The sequence below is a fragment of the Balearica regulorum genome, chromosome 11, assembly GCF_011004875.1.
Source record: "Balearica regulorum gibbericeps isolate bBalReg1 chromosome 11, bBalReg1.pri, whole genome shotgun sequence".
NCBI classification, from domain to species: domain Eukaryota; kingdom Metazoa; phylum Chordata; class Aves; order Gruiformes; family Gruidae; genus Balearica; species Balearica regulorum.
The window spans coordinates 21,648,200-21,655,755 of record NC_046194.1 but is presented as its reverse complement, the minus strand read 5'-3'; positions in this window follow the sequence as shown (position 1 = coordinate 21,655,755).

Here is a 7,556-nt window from a genome sequence, read left to right as displayed (position 1 = left end):
AGGCAAGCAGCGCTCGGAGCTCGGCTGAGCGGCCTGACGGGGGGGGGGGGGTGTGTGTGCAGCGGCGAGGCTGGGCGCGGCACTGCGGCGCCCCCTGGCGGCGCGGGCGTGAGGAGTCTTTGCGTTCTCTCCGGCTGCTGAATCTTGACACGAAAAGTTGGTTTTATCGTTAATCGTACAATTGTCTGCTCTGGGCCGTCCAACTTACCTTGTTTTGTTTGGGGTTTGGTTTTTTTTTTTAATAGTACAATCCTGTCCTCCGCACTGACGCCACCAGCTCTGTATTCCTCTCCAATTTCCTAAGCACAAACCTCGGTTAGTATATGGGAAGATCAGATTCAAGATGACCTGGGGAATAAAATGAGAATCCCCTCTGGCAACCTGGTAACAGGGCGTTTAGTGTAAAAACAAAACAAAAAAAAGACTGCCCCAGCCTGCTCCACAACCCCCTTTGAATTCCCGCAGGAATCCCCCTCATTTCCACATTCAGTAATGTGTTTTCAATTAAGGCTTCAGTTAATTAAATCCACTATATTGCCCCTGCTAAGGAAATTAGTTTTCTCATCAAGAGAGCGATTTATCTAACAGAACGTACTTCTGATAAGACCTTGGTATAATTTACCACACTTTCCAGTCACCTCTTTGTTCTTCATTTTTTCCCCTCAGAATTTGTCCTAGAACTTTCCCAGCTGTTGGTATCAAACTTGCAGGTCTGCGCTGCTTCTAACAGCTTTTCTGTGGTTTGGGTACAGGTGCCGCATTTGCCATTCTCCTGCCCAAATCCCTGAAAATTTAGACATCAGCTACAAATCCTTAGACCACACTTGTAATTCCGTATTTAGTTCCTTCAGTATTTTAAGATGGACATGCAGACCTACAACCTCTGATTTTCTCACAGGATTTGTTCGGTAACGAGGTGACAGCTGTCTTAACCTCTCCTCTACCCACCCACAGTCTAGATGGTCACCGTTCTCTCCTTCAGGCTACTAAACTCTTCCAGTACAAAACCTGAACTTTTTGGTACTTGTTTTAGTTTTCTGTGTGTGGTCCAGCTTAACCAAGCTTTTGGGCAGTGCCTGCTGTAGCAAAAGTGCTTTGCAGATACCGTTAACATATCTTGGCCTGAGCTGCATGTAACCCTGAACACCAAACTGCAGACATCTGACTTGGATTGTGAAATCCACAGTCTATGTTTTATATATATCTCTCTCTATATATATTTGGAAGAGGAAGATATGAACGTCCACTTGCCTTCTCCTCCTTCCCCACACTGCGTAGAGCTGAGAAGCCAACATTTTTGCCAGCAATACATTTTACAAACAGTAAGATAAAAAAATCATTCTTGTGAGCTAAATCACTACCTGAAGACTCACAGAATCTCCTCTCCTAAAATCTCGCAACTGCTAATCATATAGATGGGAGGCACAGCCCATCCATGATACATTTCTCCTGCATGTGTGTATATAAAGCAGGAAGGCAACCTCTCTGACCGACAGCAATGGAACATTGTAAAAGCGAGCAGACATTTTCAGATAATGCCTCTGTAAATAAAGTTAAGACTGTTTTTTTTGTTCAACAGCCAGTTTTTCTCTGTGTTCTAAGGTCCACATGGATCATCTTCAAAATTCTTTTGTTTCATGGGCTTCCAGGGGACACTTAGTCACATAAACATGAGCTCATCTGAGGTAAGAGATTCCCAAATACAGCTCTTTAAAACAAAAATAATCATGCGACCTTGAAATCTTGTGATTCTTACAACGAATTTTCTGCACTTGTGGCTCACATGGTAGCTCCCCGTTTGAAATTGCCAGCTGGAGTTAGATATAACTGGTATAAGGTACCTTGTGCCCTTTTCAGAAATCAACGCTACAGACGGTATTCAAAATAAATGTTGAATCTAAAGTTGAGCTTCAGCCAATTTTATGAAGTAAAGAAAGTCCTCTGGATGTGCAGCCTCGCTGGGCTCCGCAGCAACTACAACAGTTGCAAGTAGCCCGACTTCAGAGTGGTTTAGGAAGACGTGGGATTATTCTGAGTAATATCTATAAGTTTCGTTCTGACCACGAGGAGTTTCCTGCTAATACGCATGACATGCAACTTCTGCAGAGTTCAGAAAGCTGTCATTTCATCCACATGTGTAATTAGACTATTAAAACTACTGTCAAAGACTGCAGCACTAAGGAAGGCAGGTAAGAAAAATCAAGTACTAGCAGCTTTAGGGTAATAAATAAGGTTAATCGTCAGCAGCTTTTTCTTGAAAAACTTAACTTCTTGGGTGCTCAGAGCAAGGAAGGTGGTGGTGACTCACCAGTGCCACAGAGACTTGGCATCAGCACGTACGTCATTACAAAGAGCTGTAGTCTGAAGCCTGGAGTAAGACTGACACCAACTAAGATGGCACTGGCTTTGTCATGGGTTCAAAAAATAGGGAAACAACATAAACTCAGGAAACATGCTAATTTTTACAACAATTTACCTATTGCAGAAAACCTCTAAGGACCACATGTACCAATTTCACCAAAACACTGTCTTTCATATGAGAAAAAAATGTAAAAAATTACACATGGCAGAAAATGCTTAATTGTATTGTCCTGTAGTAAAAAAAAAAAAACCCTCAAACAAAAAAACTACAACTGGAACATGCAGTTTATATTTCCAGCGTCGAACGTGAAACCGTGCACAGACTACAGTTTGCATTTCGAAATTATATTCTAATCCAGAAAATCAAAGTTGTGCAAGTTACCTTCCCCAGCATTCTTTTCACAATCTTGCTTAAGCTTGTAATATATTCAAGTCCGGAAGGTATGTGGACAGATAGCTAAAGAGCGGTCGTAAACAGGAATGAGCCAAACCTTGTGAAGATCTAACTTTTCAAACTACTTTTAACCTAGTCTATGTAAAATAACAGTGTAACCGGTTTTTTTAATTTATTGTCAGCCATATTTATATCTGCGTAGGTTACACGTGGTTTTGCTTATCAGTGACAGAGATAGCCAAGAAGATGTGATAATCCATGAGCTAAAAAAGGAACCCAAAACCAACCCCAACTGGCAGCTTCCGACCTCCCTGCTGATCTGAAAGAGGTTTGTGGGCCTAAAGGCTGGCCCGTTTTGGCATTTATTGTAGGAAAACACAGCAACCTTCCCCACCTTGATCCTATCTTGGACTATCACATACCGTACTTGTAGGTAAGTAGATAAATCTGACATCACATGCTAAATCTAATCATATCAGATTTGGGCTTCGTATCAAAAATGCCGCACCCCAGCTCCTGCAGAGGAGTTAGACCAAGGTTTTTTCAGAAGAAAAGGAAATTAAACAACTGACTGCAGAGGGGGGAAAAAAAGAAAAAGCTGGTCCAGAGATTGGCCATGCAGATCTCCATAACTACTGATTAATATCTTGGCTGTCACCCAGATTGTCGTGTCTAGTTATTGCAGCATGACCCACAGCTTACACGGTTTTCAACGGCAGTGACAGTTTTTGCTGTAGCTGGCGTTTTTCAGTAGCCTTCACAGTTAGTTTCAAACAGGCCAGAATTCAGCGATTTTGATTGCTGTCATATCAGAAAGTTCAAAGGACTAACGGGCCAAAGAATCAGGATTAGGGAATACTTTTCAAAAGAAAAAGTAGATGCGACTGATCATCTTCAGAGTTCACAAAAGAACCTGTTATCTTTACTGGTGACTTCTCAGAGAGAGTCGTATTTTATAAAAACCTTCCCTTCTCTTCCCCATTCTTCCAGCTAAGTACTGGGAGATGGTGAAAGTGTAATGAGGATTGACTGGCACTAACCTACGAGCCAGCTGTATTTTTGTTACATGCAGTAAGAACTCTCCACTACACGTGATAAGCTGCCACATTTACACATTAACACCTTCCCAGAAATCCCGGGAAAACCTATTTTTTGTTACTTTCTGTAGGACTTTGCAGCTCTGTACTTGGCCTCCTGCATTTTACATGAGTTTGTGTACACATACAATGATGCTGTCATACATTTATCCACACAATCTGTACACAACATCGTGATACTATCTCGCAGCGGATAAAGTAAATTAAGGAAACCACTAGAACATATTCACTCGACGTAAATCAGCAGAGCTCTAACGAAGTGAGTAGAACTGTGTTTGTAGCTATCAGCTTTACGATCTCTCTTTACGGCTCTGGCACAAAAATTAGATTTAGACAATTATCCTACCACTAATATTGAAACAAAAAATATTTTTCCCCCATAGGTTTCCCAGCTTTCTGTGTCCTGTGTGGCAGTACCTGCCTTGCCTTTGGCTGTAAGCTGCCTGCACGGTGTCCTTGTTCTCGGCCTTCGCCTGCTTCCCGCTCTCCGATTTCTCAGTTGTCCCATCCCCCACTTTAAAATTTTATCATATTTTAACGCGGACATATGGCCAGGGTACACGGAGTATGTAGCAAGGTCTGTCAGCACAGATTGCCAGGTAAAGCTGTTTAAAATATTACAGACCTTTTAATCGCCACCGAGTGAAGAAGCGGTCACTCGCAGCAAAATTTGTCCCGTTCTTAGGAACGCAGTCATTTGTTCGGATCAGGAACACACGGTGCTCGCACCATTAGAGGGTGCTGGAGTCCACACAATGCTGAGGAGCTGCTCCTTCTCCATAGGGACAGGAGGGCGACCTGTAGGGAACCCAGCGCTGGGAGCTACAGAGAGATCAATCACCGGGGATAACAAATCATGATCTTGTTTTGTCACATTTCTAGCCTTGCCCAATTATTGGTTGAAATATTTCCCCACAACTATTGTCTTTGTATACTCCAGAGAGATTGCAAATCTGATTGAATGCACTTGCAGTACAGATATAGGTAAGAAGTCACATGAAATACTATAAATGTGACATTTTCAATTTTCCGAGTTCTTCATTTTGCACCTGAAATAACATCCTTTTAATTAGACAGTTGCTAGATATCTTTCCATATCTTTTAAAGGCAAACAATTAAAACAAATTTAATTCTGTATACCTACAGCAAACCTGTCTTCCCCATCTCTCTTCCTCTCCTGCAATTATCAAGCGAATCCTGAACTTTCGTCACAGACACTTGCTATTTGACACTGGACTACCTACGTCAGCTGGCAGTAACCAAGACTTCTCACCTAAAGGATGGGCCCTTTTCTTCTGCCTCTGCAAAGCAGAGAGGGATCCCTTAGAGAAGAAGAGAGAGAGAAACATGCTACATCCGGGGAGACGCTTCTGTGGTGTCTCACATCTCTGTTATCTTTCCAGCCGATGGAGTCCTTGCCCCACGGGGCACCCTCAGAAGAAGGGATGGGATGCTGGGGACAAACCCTGGGTAAGAACCTGCTGCTACGGTGGTTAAAGCAATCCCACGCGGAGCGCGTGCTGCTGCTGCTTTGGTGCCACGCAAACCTCCGTCTTCAAAATGCACGTGCACCTAATAATTGCAGCACAGAAAATTTCACGAGGGGAATACAAGTAAGAGAAAATGCTGCTTTTCAGTGGTTTAAATCGGCTAAGCGCGAGTGCAAAACAGAAGCTTTTCCCAAGCCAAAAGGCTTCACCGACCCAGAGCCCTGCTGCAAACAGTGGATATGCTCAGAAGGTTTCCGAAGAGCATCCCATGGCCTCTTCTCACAGACTGGCCCACGCGATCCCGGCTAGCGGCCCTACGCATCTGAGCCGAATCCTGCCCTCCGACCTGCAGACAGCAGTGGGAACAACGTCTGGTAGAACAGATCTCTGACAGAAGTCTGGTCTTTTGGTCCCTGGTTCTTCTGTGGATCCAGTTCTCATGCTTATGCGAGTACTGTAGCAGGATACACAGTTTCTGGTTTCTAAAATAGCTGTATTCTGTGATTAGTTTTTTTAAAAATCTGTGTCCTTTTCAATCAATCTCCAGTATCTTTTTTCCCCTCACACTACTGAACTTTGAAACCAGATAAACACATTTCTAGCCAATTCATTATTTCCTTCTCTTTTAAAACAACAAATTGTGGAGCTTTGAATCCTCTGGCCATGGTGAAGCTTCAGCAGTTTTTTTTAACTTAAGTCTATGCCATCTTTCAAGAATGAGATGCACACAGTTATGTGATTCTTTAGAGTTTTGTTTTAAGCCGTAAAAATAAGTATGTAGTCTCAGAGATGCACAGAAGAGAGTGACATTTTTGTAATCTCACCAGATTTTGCAAATTGATTTTTTTGCAAGTCAATCTACTTGATTTCCTTTGTACCTGGTGGACATGATTTCAGAGCTGAACAGCAGCGCTGAGTGTAGGCAGGCAGCATATGCCATGTGTAAGTTTTTTAATTTCCTGGTAGCAGCAATTCTTACAGGCACAATAGCAGGTTTGTTTATTTTTTGTTCTTCATCAGACCTTTTATTAACATTCTGTTAGATCTCTTGACTGCACCTGGTTTGTTAGTGACTGACTATAATGGCATCTTTGCCCTGGGCTCTTGGAGACGGCGCATATGGATGGGGAAGGCAACAGATAATATGGATGCAAATTTCAAATTACTGGTTTCATCCCTGAGGCACTTAGAGAGGACAGATTGCAAGGAAATAGGGAGAAGAGCACGACTGTGCTTTTAGTTCCTACTGAAGGTATAGACTCGAAAACACTGTTCACGGTCCTTGCAGTATTTTCCTTGGCAAAATAACAGAACATCAATTTATTTCAGTCAGGACTACCCGTATTCTCTTGATGAAAGCGTAGTGCAGTGGCAGATCATCAAGAGCGCTACATTTACCAGGCAGTGCTTGGAGAAGAGCCTGGCACTTGCACAGGATCAAGATCCCAGCCATCCAACATGATGGTCTTTCTGATGAGCACCCATTAACGATCACTGGCACAGAATACGCACTCATTCAGACTAATTACTGCAAGGAGCAGTCTTTAATGAACTGAGAGGGAGGCATTTTCAACATTCAAGTTGATGTCCTCTCGCTTACAGAACCACTCATGTGGAAAAGCAACTGTCTTTTTCTATTTATGCAATTTTGTCTATCTTACTGGATTTTCCCCCCCTTTTTTTTCTTTTAAATGGTTTCATACTGCTAAACCCCCTACATATCCCACAGAAAAGCTCTGGTGTGACCCCAGCAGTGCACTGGTATTCACCCTCTGAAAGTAAAACACGAACGGAACCTTCTGAGCTGGAAAGATTTATCAGGTTTTGCACTTTGTAAAGACAGAGACTCCTCCTGAGCAGTGTAGCGTACATACTTCTTTAGCTAACTGCCTCAAATCTTCCACTGCATTCAAATACATGGTAAACACGTTTTCTGTGGAAGTCTCTCAAACATACTGCTATCTCCTCCACCAACTGCCACGAGAGGCTTTGTAAGAAAAATGAGCTTCTTTTACAGATATTTTTTAAAACCAGTGCCATAATTACTGACTTGATGTGTTTTCTTACTCTTTTCTCCGCTGATGCATACCCATCTCCTGGAGGATGCTCCAGTCTCATTTACATCTGATGTTTCTTCCAAACTTCAGAACCTGTGTTGGTCTGGTAATTAGTTTGAAGCCAGAATTAATTAAATTGCATTGCTAGAATGAATTC